This window comes from Suncus etruscus, chromosome 20, assembly GCF_024139225.1.
Source record: "Suncus etruscus isolate mSunEtr1 chromosome 20, mSunEtr1.pri.cur, whole genome shotgun sequence".
NCBI lineage: Eukaryota > Metazoa > Chordata > Mammalia > Eulipotyphla > Soricidae > Suncus > Suncus etruscus.
In genome coordinates, this window is record NC_064867.1 from 781084 (window position 1) to 798808 (window position 17725).

A 17725-nucleotide genomic window follows, 5' to 3' on the forward strand; every position below is an offset into this window, starting at 1 on the left:
ATTCAACTAAACAATCTTCAAAGAATCAAAACTTAATGCCTTTTTAAGGGAGCAAGAGGCCATTTATTTATGGTTAAAACATTAATTTTTCCAACAGCTCTGCTGGGAATATGATAAATGCAGTCCTGGCCCTACTTAACATCCTGGGAAACCAAAGCACCCAGTGGTTCTAAAAGCTTTCCAATCAATATGAGTCAATAAAGATTATCTGGGTGATGGGCAAACCCTGAGCACTTGGGGATTCCGAGTTGGATTAAAGACAATCAATCCCCTACTTCCAAACAGCTCGTGGCCCGCTGGGCACACAGCCAGATGATTGAACATTAAACATCACACACATTTTTTTTCTATACTCAAGGAGGAGAGGAGAAGCCTTGGAGGCAAGTGTGTATTCCAAACAGACTAAGTCACCCTGAAAAACACTTCATTACTCTGATTGGGCAAATTTGAGTTGTCTTTCCTGCCACAAAATGGATGCCTGAGGCTGGAAAGATAGTACAGGGGTGAGGGCACTTGTTTAGCATGTACCCTACTTCAGTTTGAAACCTGACACCACACAGCTCCCTGAGCATCACCCAACACCCAATGTGGCCGTGGAAGCACCCAAGCATTCCTTGGTGTGGCCCTGGTGGCCCCTCAGAACTGCCAAGCTGACCTTGGTGGTTTCCAATGGAGCCATAGCATAGCTTCAGGCCCTAACACCAAGCTATTTGTCTCATTGGCTGAGTATCACTGGGCATGTTCCCAGGGACCCCCGATCACTGCTTGAAAGGGACCCTCCCATCTTATGCCCTAAAAAAGAGGTCCACAAAGAGTAGCAGAAAACAAATAAGCTTGCCATGATGTTTGTGATTGTGCAATTTACTTTGATGTATCTGAGATGCATGCAGCAAATATTTTCTCCTATTTTGCATCAGTCTTTCTTTAGCTTTGCTTATGGTTTCTTTCATCTTTGGTAAGTATTTGCATTTTCTGCAGCTAAAGCCATCCGTTTTAGATCTTGTTTGGGAGGCTCTATTCTATTCCATTATAATACATACATATGCATTTTAACACAAATTTATGCTAATCTTTGATGCATAGTCCCAGTTTTAGTGTATGTGCTGTCAAAGTGAGCACGTGTGCGCGCACTCATGCACACACACACACACACACACACACACACACACACACACACACACAAACAGTCCTGAAAGTGAGTGGACAGGTGCTCTTTTCCTGCCTGCCTCCCAAGGAAAAATATGTCTACTTTTAATGCACTAATTCTAAAATGCTAATATATTTGAAAAAAGAAAAAAATTTTCCCAGAGAATATAATTAAGGGCTTTGGTGCGTTCATTCTGGATTATTCTTCTGGGCCCTATCTCTAGCTCCTGTGTCCTTCTAGGAGGAAAAGATAATACAAACAGGGAAGCAGGTTGGGTTTTCAGTTTCGCTAGAAGTTGGAAGAGGAAACCCAAAGAGCGAACTGTGAGAAGAGCTGTGAGAAGGAATATATTTCTGTCGGTTTCTTAGTTTCTTAGTCAGAATTATGAGAGTGGACGTTTCTGCTATTTTTTTACTTAAAACTTTATTTTATTTCAGGTACCATGATTTACATACTATTAATGATAGAGTCCCATGCATAAAACTTTCCAGCAAAACACCCTCCAACAGTATGTTCACTTCCCCCAACATTGTCCCTATCAGCCTCCCTATTCCCAGTCCCTTAAACTATGGTTTTAAATGTCCTAGTTTGTGGTTATTTGTTTTGGGACACCCTGAAAATGTGCACATCTTCAATCTAAAAACAAAAGCGCCAAACAAATGGATCAACCTCATGTCGACAGGGTCCAGAGTGATAGCATAGTGGGTAGGGCATTTGCCTTGCACACAGCCAACCTAGGTTCGATCCCCAGCATCCCATCTTGTCCCCTGAGCCTGCCAGGAGTGATTCCTGAGCAAAGAATCAGGAGTAATCCCTGAGAATCACCAGGCATGACCCAACACCCACCCCCCAAAGTCCTTTACAAAAAAATTTCAGTAAAAGACATCTGGAGGCTTGAGAAATTTTTGTGAACATCTGGAAGGAATTAATATCTAAAACAAAGAGTTCACATACTCAACAACAAAACGCCCAATCAAAAAACAGGCAAAAGATTTGAATAGACATTTTGCCAAAGAAAACATATTAATAGGTCTATAAACATATGAAAAAAAGTAAACTGGTAACAGCTTTATGGAAAGCTACATAGAGATTTCTTTAAGTACTAAAAATAGTTTGAGGGAATCAACCTGAAATTTTATTGATTGATGACTAGGTAAAGAAAATGTGGGGAATACTACTCAGTTATTTAAGATGAAGTTGTGCCTTTTATTTCTACCTTATGGAATTTTCCTTTTTCACTTTTCCCCAAACTGCCAATTGCTCTGTGTAACCTTTTAAGAAAATATTCAGGGGGCCGGGCGGTGGCGCTGGAGGTAAGGTGCCTGCCTTGCCTGCGCTAGCCTAGGACGGACCGCGGTTCAATCCTCCGGCGTCCCATATGGTCCCCCAAGAAGCCAGGAGCAACTTCTGAGCGCATAGCCAGGAGTAACCCCTGAGCGTCACAGGGTGTGGCCCAAAAACCAAAAAAAAAAAAAAAAGAAAAAAGAAAAAAGAAAATATTCAAATTACTTTCTAAATGGTGGAGCCATTTTTCAGGCAAGTATGATAAAATGTTTTGCATATTTAGGTACTAGGTCTGAGTAATCCACATGGAAAATTAGTATTTGCTTCTTATTGCTATGCTCATTTAAAATTCCAAGCACTTTGTGAAGGAATTATCATTGCATCTTAGCTCAGATAATTAATAGGTAGAGAAGCCTCTGGTCAATGACTAAGCCCAGATATACATTTTGAGATATACAACTAATTATTGTTCCATTTAAATGCCCCTAATGATAAATAATATAAAACATTTTTTAATATAATTTGTGTCCATTTCTGGATTTGTTGTCTTTGGAGATAAAAGTTTATTCAAATATTTTCTCCATTTCTTCCCTCCCTCCCTTCCTTCCTTCCATACTAAATGTGTGCTCTATCATTGTATCATACACCCTCTATGCCTTTGCAAAATGTGAAAATCTGATTTGTCTTTTAATTGCTTTAAAAGAAATAAGTCTTATATCCTACATGCTGTTAATAAAATGAAGGATAGTGTTGACTAGATAATCCCACCTAGCTACAAGAATTGAAAATATGTGTATTATTTTGTAAACTCTGGCTTCAGCTAACAATATATCATAAGCTTCTCTACATGATAATTTAGTGTGGATTTGTAGCTCTGGGGGTTTATGTACTCTTAGCTGGCAAACATGTTTTTCAATATGGCTCACTGTTCTGCATGGCAGTGCCCAATACTCACCTGATGTTTGAGCAACAAAGGGAGCTTAAATCAAGGCCAGTGAATAATTCTACGAAGTCAATATCAAATATATATAGGTGGTTGAATGAAATATTTATAGGGAAACAGGACAGAGGTTTCCTCATCCCAGGGGAGATGTTATTCATTGCCTTAGATTTAAAACATGAGATGAGCTAAGGTGTGAACAGCTCAGGCATCTGTAAGTAACAGAAGAGCAGACTCAGCAATTGACTGGATTCTATTGATATTACAGACACTAAATTAAATGGAATAAAATATCTAGGAAGAAAAGTCTTTAGGGCTCAAATGAGCTCTCTGAACTCAATCCATAGGATCAGTTAAACTTTATTAGTTTTGTTTCCTGATATACAGGACTGCACATTCCAGTGGCATTTAAAATTATACCAGGTGTCTATTAATAAACTACCAAATTCCCTGCTGAGTTTGTTGCAACTCAAATGTGATGTTTGGAACCAATGGCTCAGGGAAGAAACAGAAGCTCTTATTAAAAAAAAGTTTTTTCAACATTTTTTTCTTGCCAGGTAATGTTGGTGTTTAATAGATATTTTTCCAGTGGTTATCCCAATAATTCTTTAAAGTGGGTGCTATTATTATAGCTTCCAAAGTCTTTTACTGATTATTTAATAGATTTAAAATATTGTAAAATTTAGGGGAAGAGGGGGAGAGGTTAATAGCTGTGTCTTCAGAATTTGTCACCCTAACACCAAAGTTTTAATACTATCCTCCCCTATCAAAATAGTTCTTCTGCTCATTCTTCCATTGTCAACTCCCTTTGAGAACCACTAGGGAGTTTTTAATGAGTCTACAAGTTAATTTTGTTGTTACAGCTATTGGTTATTTAATTTACTATTCATAGTATATGTTCAGGATAAATCAGCCAACAAGTGTGCTTCATTTTCTTTTCTATTTTACTTTTCATAATCATTCTAAGATACATCCACAGAGTGACTTTCTTGTGAACCTTTACTTAGATTTCTTATTGGAAAAAATCACTAAATAAAACTTTATAGTAGGCCAGAGATAGTACAGCAGGAAAGGTACTTATTTTGCATATAGACATTTCAGTTTTGATCCCCAGGACCACATAATGGTCCCCCAATTCCTACCAAGAGTGATCCCAGTGCACTGCGCCAGGAGTAAGCCCCGAGCACAGCTAGCTGTGGCTCCCCCAAATAATTGTATGAGTCATTGAGATCATACAGGGTTAAGACTCTTGCCTTGCATACAGCAAACCTGATTCAATCCCCAGTATGACACGCTGTCCCCTGAGAATCTCCAGGAATGATTCCTAATCATAAAATAAGACCAAAAATGTCCTACACTGTATAGTAAAACCAAAATGCCTGCAGAATTAGCCAAGAATCATATAAATCCAGAACCTGCTTCAAGTACCCTGGGAAGGATCCCAGTTTCCCATATAATTATACCACCTGAGAGACAAATTAGTTTGGAGTTATAGGTGACAATGTTTATCTAGGTTTAGTTACTACCAAAGAGTCCTCTATCCACTGATTTTCTTTTTATATTTGATTTTAAATATATCATTTCAAAATTTTTCTTTTTCTTTTCTTAATAAGTACTTAATTTAAGCACCATGGCTACAAAATTATTTATGATTGAGTTTTTGTCATACTATGTACATCACCCTTCACCAGCGTACATTTTCTGCCAGTAGTGTTTCCATTTTTCCTCCATTTACCCATCCGCATTGCTGCCTGCTTCTGGGACAGATTTTATTCTTTTCTTTCCTTCTTTTCTTTCTTCCTTCTTTCATTGTTCTTTTTTCTTTTCCTCTTCTTTCTTTCTTTCTTTCTTTCTTTCTTTCTTTCTTTCTTTCTTTCTTTCTTTCTTTCTTTCTTTCTTTCTTTCTTTCTCTCTTTCTCTCTTCTTTCTTTTCTTTCTTTCTTTCTTTCTTTCTCTTTCTCTCTCTTCTTTCTTTTCTTTCTTTCTTTCTTTCTTTCTTTCTTTCTTTCTTTCTTTCTTTCTTTCTTTCTTTCTTTCTTTCTTTCTTTCTTCTTTCTTTCTTTCTTTCTTTCTTTCTTTCTTTCTTTCTTTCTTTCTTTCTTTCTTTCTTTCTTTCTTTCTTTCTTTCTTTCCTTCATCCCTCCCTCCCACTCTCCTTGCTCCCTCCCTCCCACTCTCCTTCCTTCCTCCCTCCCTCCCACTCTCCTTCCTTCCTTCCTTCCTTCCTTCCTTCCTTCCTTCCTTCCTTCCTCCCTCCTTCCCTCCCTCCTTTATGTCCCTCATAATGTCCCTCTGACATTATGATTTGCACTACTGTTAATAAATGAGTACCAGGCATATCACTTTATCTTCTTTTAGCACCCAGTTCATGTCCAGAGTGATCAGTTCCAACTATCATTAACAAAGTAGTCCATTCACTACCTAACTTTGTGGCAAGGTTCCTACCATGGGCTATCTTCCTGATCCTCATCTTTATAGTCTCTGGATATTAGAATCATACTATCTTTTATTCTTATTAAATAACATAAATGAGTGAGATTATTCTGTCTCTATTCTTCCCTTTGACTCATTTCATCCAGCATAATAATCTCCATATTCATTTATGTATAAACGAATTTCGTGATTCATTTTTCTTAATAGCTGTATAGTTTTCCATTGTGTACATGTACCACAGTTTCTTTAGTCATTCATCTGTTGTCGGGCATCTGGATTGTTTCCAGATTCTGTCTATTGCAAATAATACTATGTCAAACATAGGAATTCAGAGAGATTTTCTATATGGTGCTTTGGGAGTCCTGAAGTATACACACATACACACACACAAACACACAACACACACACACACACACACACATATATATATATATATAAAGAACTATCCACCAATGTTCTGAGCTGCTAAATTGCAATGGTAATTCCTCCTTCACAAAGTTATTAGAAATTTAAAATGAGCACAGAAGTAAGAAGCAAACACTAGTATGTCATGTAGATTAGCTAGAAACCAAGTAGTTAAGTATTCATAATATTTTATCATATTTGTTTACATCAAGAAATTTTTATGATGTATCTAGGAAAAAACTACTACTACTACTTGCTTAAATATTGAATAATAACAAATGGAAGTATATTTTAATTTGTATTTACCCTAAGGACTAATAGTATTGAATAGGATGGTCTTTAGCCATCATATTTCATACTTATTCTAACCTCTACCTGATATATCACTTTGAGGCAGATAGCCGAAACCTTATGAACATTTCATGATTTCCTGGTCTACTGCAAGGCCAACTCCAATTGTTTGTCATCTTGGTATATTGAGAACACAGGGATTCCAAAAGGCTACAATGTCACGGTAAGTTAGCAGTGCCTGTTATGGTGCATTAGGGTACAGTGATGGCAGACAGAATGCTTCTTTACTATCAAAAAGACAGTCAGCCTGATGCATAGTTATAATATGCTGCCTCAAGATTATAGGCACTATTTAAATTATTTATTCAGTTCTCATTTGCTGACACAGAGTATTCTAGGCAGAGGAGACAGCACTGATGGTGTGACTGCCACATTGGAGCCGCAAAAATGCAACTAATTTTCTAGAGTGGAATGGATCCCTCTCTCCTTAGTGAAGGAAATACACTGTTGATTTAGGGGCCTTAGTATTTCCAATGGTCTGGCTCTCTCTCACCCTGCCTAGGCTGTAATATGTTGTGACAGCTCTGAAGTTCTTTCCTTTGCTTCAGCAGCAGCACCAACCTCCTTTTCCTGAATGTGCGAGCACCACAGGTTTTTGGGTATGCACTTTCAAAACTGCAGGTACTTGGGAGGAACAGACATCCTCCAATGACAAACTGATGGGAACTGTATGAAATAATAGCTGATTGTGCTTTATGTCAATCTTTCCCTGATGTGGTCTAGTCTTTGTAGATAAAACATGTGAAAAGGAAAAGCCAAGGGATCCAGTCTTCTGCAAGAGGGGACATTTCTCCCATAGTCATGCTCATCAGGTCTTTCGGAAAATGTCTAGAACCAATATCTCCATCTGACTCTGCCTCTACTGTCCTAGTTCTCTCACCCTCCTGCTCCAACCCTTTCATCTTCAAATAGTGCCAGTAATCTTTGTTTTCCTAACCTCACAATAGCATGAGAACAGTCCCCATGTGGGGATTCACAAAACAATTGGACAACTAGCAGCTTCACAATTTATCTTCAAAACTCTGTACAGTAGGGAGAGTAATTCTATTTCCAGTCTCCTCAAATCAGTTATTGGAGTGCTTAAATAGAATAGACAGAGGATCATTTTACAGCTATGAATGCTTTTCTTTGTGTGGGAACCCAGGAGAAAGGGAGGCCCAAGGTCAAGAACAGAGAAAGATCCACATTCAGGTGGAGGGTGCCTGTTTATAAAACCTTAGGAATATCTGCTCTTATTTTTGTTTTTGTGGGTCACATCCAATGATGCACAAGAGTTGCTCTTGGCTCTGCACTCAGAAATTCCTCCTAGCAGTGCTGAGGGAATCAAATGAAATGTTGAGAGATTTAAAGTCAGACCTCTATGTATCTTTGACCAAAAATGAGCACCCTATTTCTTCCTCCAGGACCTAGTTTCCCTTGGCATGGCTCAATACAATTTTGCATTTACTTCCAGAGTTATTACTATGTTTAAATAAAGGAAACTTTCCTTAAACCTTTATTAATGTTCTAAATACAAATGCAGAAAACATTATGAATCATGATTCCTTATTGAACCTATAAAATACCCTTTTGTGGCTGGTGAAAACTGGCACTCCATCATTTTCATAAAAGGAAAGAATAGAACCTCGCCTATGAAAACAACTGTCTACGAAGATAATGATTCTTGGAACAAAGAGGAGTGTGGTCTCTGTGGTTCTTCTTGGCAGTGGGATTCTATTATCCTCAGAAGCTTCAGTAGTGGCTCCAGTTAGTGCAGTCTTGAGGGTTTCCAGTTACACTCTGTCCAATCTCCCTAAAGATATATGTTCTTCCTGTTGCTTTTCAACTCTTCCAATACTTGTGCAACTAATTCCAAGTTTTAAAATCTTTTGTGTGAAATATTCAGAGTGCTCTGTTTTCTGGATTTCTCCCCAACTGATATATCTTTAAAGTCTAGAAGTCAGAACATCGGGGCTGGAGCGGTGGCACAAGCCATAGGGTGTCTGTCTTGCGTGCGCTAACCTAGGATGGATGGAGGTTTGATCCCCCAGTGTCCCATATGGTCCCCCAAGCCAAGAGTGATTTCTGACTTCAAAGCCAGGGATAACCCCTGAGTGTCATCGGGTGTGGCCCAAAAACAAACAAACAAACAAAAAGGTCAGAACATCACATCTGAAGACTTTTCATGCTTTTAAAATCTCTTTGTAATAAAATCTATTTGTTTTGGGGCCACATCCAGTGGTTCTCAGGGCATACTTATGACTCTGTACAAAGGCTTGAAAGGGTTGAACTCTTGAAAGGGTTCATGGGATCATTTGTGGTGCTGGGAACAGAACCTGGGTGAGAAGCATGCAAGACAAGCACCCTACCCGCTTACTATCACTTCAGCCCCTATTCTGAATATTTTTTAAATTGAAGTCATGCTAGTTTATGAAACTATGCTTTAGGAACACAACGCCCTTCTTCAAATGTACATGATTACCTCGTGTCCCCTCAAAGTATCAAAATCCCTCCTACTATATTCCCATTCATGTTGTCACAAACAGCAAGTTTTCATCCTTTCTTACAGTTGATCAGTATTAATTGTGTTTCTAGACTACATCTTTTTTATTCACTTGTGTCACTAGGTATTTTTTTGGGGGGGGGGTTTGGGCCACACCGGGTGATGCTCAGGGGTTACTCCTGGCTATGTGCTCAGAAGTCGCTCCTGGCTTGGGGGACCATATGGGACACCGGGGGATCGAACCGCGGTCCATCCAAGGCTAGCGTAGGCAAGGCAGCACCTTACCTCTAGCGCCACTGCCCGGCCCCATCACTAGGTATTTTGGTTGTTACAATCATCAGCTGTTCTCATCAACAGCTCTGCAATAAATGAGGGAATGCATATATTTTTTCATAATTTCACTTTTATATTCCTTGGATAGATGTCTAGGAGTAGAACTGCTTAATCATATGGAAAATCTATCTTAATCATATGGAAAATCTACTTTAAATTTTGAGAAACCTTCCAACTGTTCTTATTAGAGAAGACTACTCTTTATTCTTACCACATCTCCACCAACACATGCTGTTTGTGGTCTTTTTTATGTCATTCTCATAGGTGTGAGGTGCTATCTCTTTGCGGTTTGGATTTCCCTTCGAGAATAAGTGACAATGAATTTTTTTTCATATCTATTTATGGAACTTCTTTAGAGTAGAATTGAGGTGAGTTTAGTTCTTTGGTGAATATAGCTCTTCTAATAATAACCCCAAAGATTCTTTTTTTGTGGGTTGAGGGTTTAGATTACAACCAACAGTGCTTAGGGCTTTCTCCTGGTTTTATGCTCAGAGGTCAATCCTGGAAGTTCTCAGGAGACCCTCCATGATGCCAGGGACCAAAATAGGATAAACTATATGCAAGACAATTACTTACACCTGAATTATTTCTCTGTTCCCTAAAGATCTTACTGCTGAAACTTTGTAATATAAACTAGCCCTGACTATCTCTTTGCATTCTCCGGTCCCTGATACCTCATTTCTTGGGCAGTCACACTTACCAGACTCAATCTTCCTTATTGTTTGGCTAAAATCTCCTCTGTGGGTCTGAGTAACTCAAATGGGCTTTGGAGGTGGGGGTGGGGGGTTAGCAAGTGTTTGCCATAGTCATGTGAGGTGGTGGTGTGCCTACCACCTCTACCTGAGATAGTGTCAGGTCACTTCCCTTCCTTTATAAAATAAATTTCTTTATTTTAAACATACCAGTAGTGGTTTACAATATTGTTTATAAACCAATTATTTCTGGCATTCAATGTTCCAACACCAGTCCCACCACCAGAGTAGCATTCCCTCCACCACTGTTCCCAGTTTCTCAGCCTCACTCAAGCCTACCCCATAGTAAGCATGAATAAGGCTTTCATGAGTGGGCTTTTCATGAGTGGGCTTTCACTCCCAGTTTCTTTCCCTTGACCATAACCAGTCTTATGGACACACACACAATCAGAACAAGGACACAAGAACATATGATATGCTGACATTTGACTCACTGAACTCCAGGAACTGGACAAACCAGTGACGAGAAAGCAGACTAAATCTAGCTTCATGCAAGCACTGTATTTTTATCACTTGATCATCTTAAAAAATATATAGGGATTGAAGCTCTGTGACTCTGTATCTGGGGGTGAAAGTATCTGAGTACCTGAATATCTGAGTATCTGAGTGCTGAAAACTGAGTAGGGCCAGCAAGAGTGTTAAAAAAGAAAATATGGGGCCGGAGAGATAGCATGGAGGTAAGGCGTTTACCTTTCATGCAGAAGGTCATCGGTTCGAATCCCGGCATCCCATATGGTCCCCTGTGCCTGCCAGGAGCAATTTCTGAGCACGGAGCCAGGAAAAACCCCTGAGCACTGCCGGGTGTGACCCAAAAACCACAAAAAAAAAAAAAAAAAGAAAAGAAAATATAAGCATGGGGGCCGAAGAGGTAGCACAAAGGTTGGGCGTATGTCTTGCAAGCAGCTGACCCAGGACAGACAGTGGTTCAAATCCCGGCATCCCATATGGTCCCCCGTGCTGCCAGGAGCAATTTCTGAGCGCTGCTGGGTGTGGCCCAAAAACAAACAAGCAAAAAGAGAAAACATAAGCAATGACCAAAGCAAGGAAACTCTTGGTATGTTGATACAGCCCTAAGACTAGTCCAGGAAAGAAGGGTTTCTGAAGTAGGGGCAGGCAATAGTGATCATGCCCACTGTTCTGGAGTAGGATTGGAGCATCTCGGATGGGAAAGAGAAAGTTTCTCTTTCACAGGATGTCACTGATCTTTGAACTCATCTGCAGTGAAACATTAATTTCAGCTTGTTTCTACTTAGCTCTGCTACACGGCTGATGGAATTGCACAGTGACGCCCAACTACAAGCGAATGGTCGGCAATTAGCAAAAGACAAATGAATAAAAAGCTTCAGTGAGGTGGCTGCTGAGTATGCTACTGAGTGAGAGAAGGGAAAACCTTCGCATGACATCTCTAAATTTGACATGGAAAACCGACTAGATTCTTCCTCTGAAGCTCATAAAATTGGACTCCCTCAGGCATCTCTGTCTGGTACAACTGAAAATCCAAAAGTGAATTTATTTCCAGCATGGCTCAAGTTTAGAAAAGAAAAAAATAAGTTCATCATTTATCACAGATGATCTATTACTTTCCAGGAAATCGACCTGAAAATTATATAAAGTTCCTTTAACTTGGTCAGCAAAACTTTGACTAGAATCTGGGAGAGAGGGAGAGAGGGACTCACCCTTTGACCCTCTGCCATCCCCATCTCTCCCCCCTTCACAGTTAACTAACTTCCCCTCTAACTGTCAAATGCCACCTCAGAGTCATTAGAGACCAGGGTACATAGGCAGAGGCAGAGTTCCTGCCTGCCTGCCTGCCAGCCTGGTGCTGCAGCAATTCAAGATCTGGAGACCGCTGCTGCTTTGCTACTGCGTCTCTCTTGCTCACTTGGGCTCGATGGCACAGAACATGCTCCACTCTAGGATCATCCCCATGCTGGCTACCCTGCACCAGACTGAATATGCTGCACCCTCCAGTGAAGTGGTGGCATCTGTGGCCCTCCTGGGCCGCTTCTCGTTCCTTCTAAACCGCTTCTGCTACTCTGGTGCATTCATCTACATTTCTCTCACAGAATCCAACTGAGAATACTACCCCCTCAGCCTCTCCCTTGCCCACATCCCCCAAAACGGAAATAAACAGTCAATAGGAAGTGGCTAGACAAAAAGGGAAAGAGTCAATAGGAAGTGGGTGAAGGAGAGGGAGCGGAGAGCAAAAAGAGAAAAATGTTTTTAATGGCTCAGCTTGCAAACTATGCTGAGGGTTTGTACTTGAGGGAGGAAAATAACTAACCAGATGGGGTTCAAACTCTTGCATTGTCTCTGGTTGCTGGAACACACATATTTCCCATTCAATCCCTGGCATCTCTGAGATTCTCAGAGATTCTCAGGGGTGACTCCTGAGCCAGAGTACCGATTCTGGTGTGATCCAGAAAAGGTGCCAAGGGTCACACACTCAAACCCCAGAGACCTGGTCATGCAGCAGGAAGCCCAGACCCTTCCTGGCCTCGAACACTCCAGAAGGAACCTCGGCAGGAGCAAAGGGCACCTAGGCCCAGCTTGACTTCTTATCGCTAACATTATTTTCTTCAAATTACTTAAATTTACCCCAAGGAGAACTCCGCACAGCTGCTGAACTGTGTAAAAGAATTTTGTTTGTTTAACAAGTAAGAGTTTTGCTTAAATAGTATGAACTGATTGTATAAAGGCAATAAAAATAAGAATTTTACTTATAGATAACAGGAAGTGAAAAGTCTGACAATCCTACTACTTCCCTTGTCAGCAGAAAGTAACCAGATGGTTTTGTTGCCCCAGTACCAGAAAGACCCAAGTTTTCACTTTTTAAAGGGAAAGACCCAAGTTTTCACTTTTTGAAGGGAAAATAATTAGCGCTTTTTTGTAAAGGTTCGAACAACCTCTCGCACCTGCAACACCTCTGGAGAAAGTTTTGTCTTGCAAATGTCAAGTTTTTGTTTTGATGTTTCAAGTTTCAGATCCAGAAAGTTTTCTGAACAAAGAAGAAAATGTTTTTCCTTTCACTTTCCTCTAGGTTACTTTCTGCATCCTATTTATATTGGTTTATCCAATAATATTATTGGATAAATTGTCAATATTATGGAATAAGCTGTTTTACCTTTAGATACTAAATAGCTCTTTTTTATTTTTATTTTCTTTTTGCTTCTGCAGATCCAAGGTGTAGCTCTTGCAATGGCTTTTCCATTTGGCAAGTTCATCCTGCCTTTTTGGGGGGGGCTCACCCGGCAACATGCAGGGGTCACTCCTGGCTATGTGCTCAGAAATCGGTCCTGGCCTGGGGAACCATATGGGACGTCGGGGAATCGAACCTTGTAAGGCAAATGCCCTACCACTTGCCCCATTGCTCCAGCTCCTGATCTCACTCTTTTCATTGTGATTTACTTTCTGCATTTCCTTGTAACACAGCTGATACAACTGCTGAGCATCCTCTGCACTGACATCACTCATAGATTTACTCCTTGGGACTGCTCCGTTGGTGCCTACAGTTGGCTGGGCTTGCCTAGCATCTCCGATGATGTCATTTCTCTTTGATTTTCCTTCCTCCAGTGCTGACACATAGGATGGCTGTCTACTTTTGTTCAGTAAGAAGTAATTGAAGGGTAAGGTCGACTTGGGTTCAATCACTGAAATCCTTTGATAGGACCTATCACCCTTATTATAATCCTGCATTTTGTATGTCAATTCAGTATCAGTATCACTTTTGGAGTCTTTATGTCCCTCTCTCAATGTGATCTAGTAAGCTTCTAATTCAAGATCCATCCCACAAAGACCACCAAGGAGACGAGGAGCACTGCAATAAAGCATGGGAGTTTATTTACCAGTGTACTGGATCACTCCTCTAAAGCAACAATGCCCCCTTACTGAACTCTTAGGTGCCTATAAAGGGTTACAGAGCGTTCAAACCATCACTGGTAATCTTTAAGTTGACTGGCTGTTGTCTAGGGTGTTTCCTTTTATGGCTAGGTATCTGGAGTGGAATATTATGGTTGTTAGGGTTTTGGGGTCTGCATCAGCCAAAGTAGTAGAGGTGGGGCTCTGCTGCCCACTGGGACCAGTGATCTTGTCTGCTGGCAGAACTGGGTGTTGCTAGCTTATCTAACTGTTTTGGTACATGCCTTTGAAGTTCTGAAACTGGCTGTTCTGTCCTAGTCTTTGTTCCTGAAAACTTGAGCCTGTCATGGCTATACTTAGGTTCACAGCAAAGCTAGGTTACAGTTTGTTCTAAAGCAAACTTTAGATCCTAACACTCTCAGAGGAGCAGCTTCGAATAACCTAGACCCCAAAGAGTCTAAGCTTTCAAAATAATCTCTCCTTTGGCTGCCTGGTAGAGCAGGAAACTCTTCTCGCTCTGAACGCCAGCTATCCCCACTGTCCTGACAGCCATCCACTGTCCTGGCCGCTCTTTTTAGGCGATGACAACCTTCAAATGCCCCAGTCAGAGTTTGTTCTGGAAGATTCTCAAATGCATTCAAATTAAGACAGGAACCGTTACAGTTGGTGTTACTCTGTGAATTTTTCTTCTCAGCCAGTATAATGTTATCAAAACTGTTTCACTCTCATACTGGTCTCTTCTTGCTTAAGAGTGATATGATTTGATAAATCCTGCATTTTCCCAGGGGACCAAGCCGCACCCTGCAGAGACCCAGTTCTTCTCCCTGCTTCTGGGTACTCTCAGCACAATAGTTATGGGAGTAATAGTTCTGTTCTTAAAATGTATTTTGGACTTTCTATTGTTTTTTACTGCATTATAACAGAGAAAAATAAAGGACAGGGTATACCAAAGAAATTTAAACCCCCCCCAAAAAAAAAAACAAAAAAAAAAGAAATTTAAAACCCAATGTTATTTTTCTCCCACATTACTCTTTTTTCCTCAAATTCCACATATGAGTGAGATATTCAGTGTCTGTCTCTCTCCCTCTAACTTATTTCACTCAATATAATACTTTCCATGTCCATCCATGTATAGAAAAATATCATGACTTCATTTTTCCTGATAGCTGCACAGTATTCCATTGTGTAGATGTATCACACAATGTTTGGTTTAAAGATGTTTCTTTAGGCACTCATCTGTTGTCAGTCACCTGGGTTGTTTCTAGATTCTTACTATGGTAAATAGTGCTGGAAGGCTTAGAGCAGAAATCAATGAAGTAGAAATTCAGAATTATTTTTATTGAGTACAGAGACCACCCCTGGGTGGGGCAATATGGATGTGTTGGTTGGTCCTCCTATTGCCTTCTAATTAGATGTCTCTCAATTGGTTCCTTTGGTTTTCCTGTTAAAAAATGTTTCCCCATTGCCTCCTCCTCTGGCTTTTCCCCCTCCTGTTGGGGATGGGCTTTGTTTATCTCAATAAAGGCCTGAAGGGTAGGCTGACATCTTGGCTCGTGGTTCCACGTCGTGGACAGACTGGCTTATGGGTGAACAGCTTGCAGTTATAGACCCCAATTTTAATAAAATACATAAATTGTTTCCCATCTGAAATGTTGGTTTACTTTTAATATTTTTCCAGCTTTCTTTGGCAGAGAAATAAAATGTGAATAAATTATATCAGAGGAGCATTCTAAAACAATATTTTGATATTGATAATTCTGAAACTGTTTCCTAATCGCTCATAAGTCTTGCTCATATAGATAAAAATGGCAAGAGAGATGTTTAATTAAAATGAAAGTCTTAAGTCATTTGATGCTTCACAGAAGGAAAAGTAAACAAAAATAAAAAACCCAACCAAATGAAAACAACAATCACTATCACCAAATCCTCAACTCTATAAGTATCCTTCTAACATAAGCATCTACAAAATCCCTAAGAGATCTCTGCTTTACTTCTTTATGAAAATAAGCTCTGGTGATAAATAAGCTTCATGCTTACATTATATCACTAGGTTTTACTACTCTGGTGCTGGAGTGAAATACAGTAACATCTGTGCTTAGATTATGAAAAATATAAGGATCAAGAAAGAGGTAGAATTTATGCCTTTTTCTTTTAAACTAATATTTTAAATGAGTTAGCTACTCATATTTGTTCTCTCGCCTCTTATATAAAATTAATACATTTAACTTCCATAAGTAAAAGTAATTTTCATACAGTGATTCTGTTTTCCCATTTATAGGTTAAGAATGCAGGCACACTTGGGGCCAGAGTGATAGCTCAATGGTAGAGTATTTGCCTTGCATGTGGCTGGCTGAGTTTAATTCCTGGCATTCCATATGGTCCCCTGAACACCGCCAGGAATGACCTTTGAGCGCAGAGCCAGGACTAACCCTTGAGACCTGTTGGGTATGGCTCCAGAAAAAAAAATCAAGCAAACAAAAAAAAGTTCAAGGCACAGAGACAAAGAAACTGGCCTAGTCCCACAAAGCCCCAGGCTTGAGTCCATGTGTTCTGTGTTCTAGTCAGTCAGACTCAGGCTCTTCCCACACTTAGGCCACTGCTCAGGGTTGATTAAAGATGCCACAGTAAAACTATGAAAAGTTTCGTTCTTTCCAGTAAGATGCTGTTGGGCGAGGGTCCAGATTCTAATCTTGGAGAAATAAACCAAACAAATCAGAAAGAGGAGCCCTATTGCCTTGAACCTTGGAAGGCACAGCCCAGTTCAGGTTCTTGAGGTTCTATTTGGTCAAAACATTCAGAGTCTCTCTTCTCCCAGAGGAATAAAAGGATTTGTGTCTTGCAAAGACGACACTGTAAGCCCATTTCTCGGTACCCATCATAGCAGATGCACTGCTGTAGGTGGTTGCATCCTCCCTCTCGTTGCCCCAAGAACTATGAGAAAAAATAAACATAAGTATGGAGCAAGACATGCCTTTAAAATTAACAGATGGGGCAGAGAAAGGAGTGGATTTCAGCTAAATTCCTCAACTACTACACCTGGAACCATCTTGCAGGACTACAGAACTCCAGCAGGTTCCTTGCACTAGGTTTTTTTCCTCTTTAACATATTTAACTAGTATAAAGTAAGGATGAAAATGACATCACATTAAAACATGGCATTCGGGGCCGGAGAGATAGCACAGCGATAGGGCATTTGCCTTGCATGCAGCTGACCCGGGAAGAACCCGGTTCAATTCCTGGCACCCCATTTGGGCCCCTAGTCTGCCAGAGGCGATTTCTGAGTGCAGAGCCTGGAGTAATCCTTGAGTGCCACCATCGGGCGTGGCCCCCAAAAATCAATCAATCAATAAAGTTTAAAAAAATAAATAAAACATGGCATTGTTGCCAGAATTTTAACTTCCTGTCGTCACAGTGAGTTAACAAGAACCATTCAAGGTGTTTGCTAAGGCGTTATGGGCAGATCCACAAGTGCTTCCTGTTATCCTTCCTACACCAGAGCAATAGCATAACACTTGCAGTTGTGAATTAAGCTGTGAAAGTATTACCACTTATAATCAACAATCAACTGACCTATGCAGAGAGTCAGAGTTACATGATACTATAAAATATATTGTGTATGAAAAAATACATCTAAGATGAGTCATGTGAAGAATTTTCATAGGACTTTACCCACAAGTCCTGATTTCAAATAGTCATGCTCAACAATGTGGCCTCATTTGGGCCCCTTCATTTGGATGTAA

The 17725-nt window shown here is 40.2% G+C and overlaps 2 protein-coding genes across 2 annotated transcripts in view; both read right to left on the minus strand.

Annotated features, from left to right (window-relative positions):
• EIF1B (eukaryotic translation initiation factor 1B) overlaps nucleotides 1-17725 on the minus strand; it is a 634827-nt gene that overhangs the window by 213227 nt on the left and 403875 nt on the right.
• The window catches only part of MYRIP (myosin VIIA and Rab interacting protein), a 334456-nt gene that overhangs the window by 188019 nt on the left and 128712 nt on the right, over nucleotides 1-17725 (minus strand). The gene's annotated exons all lie outside the window — the stretch shown is intronic.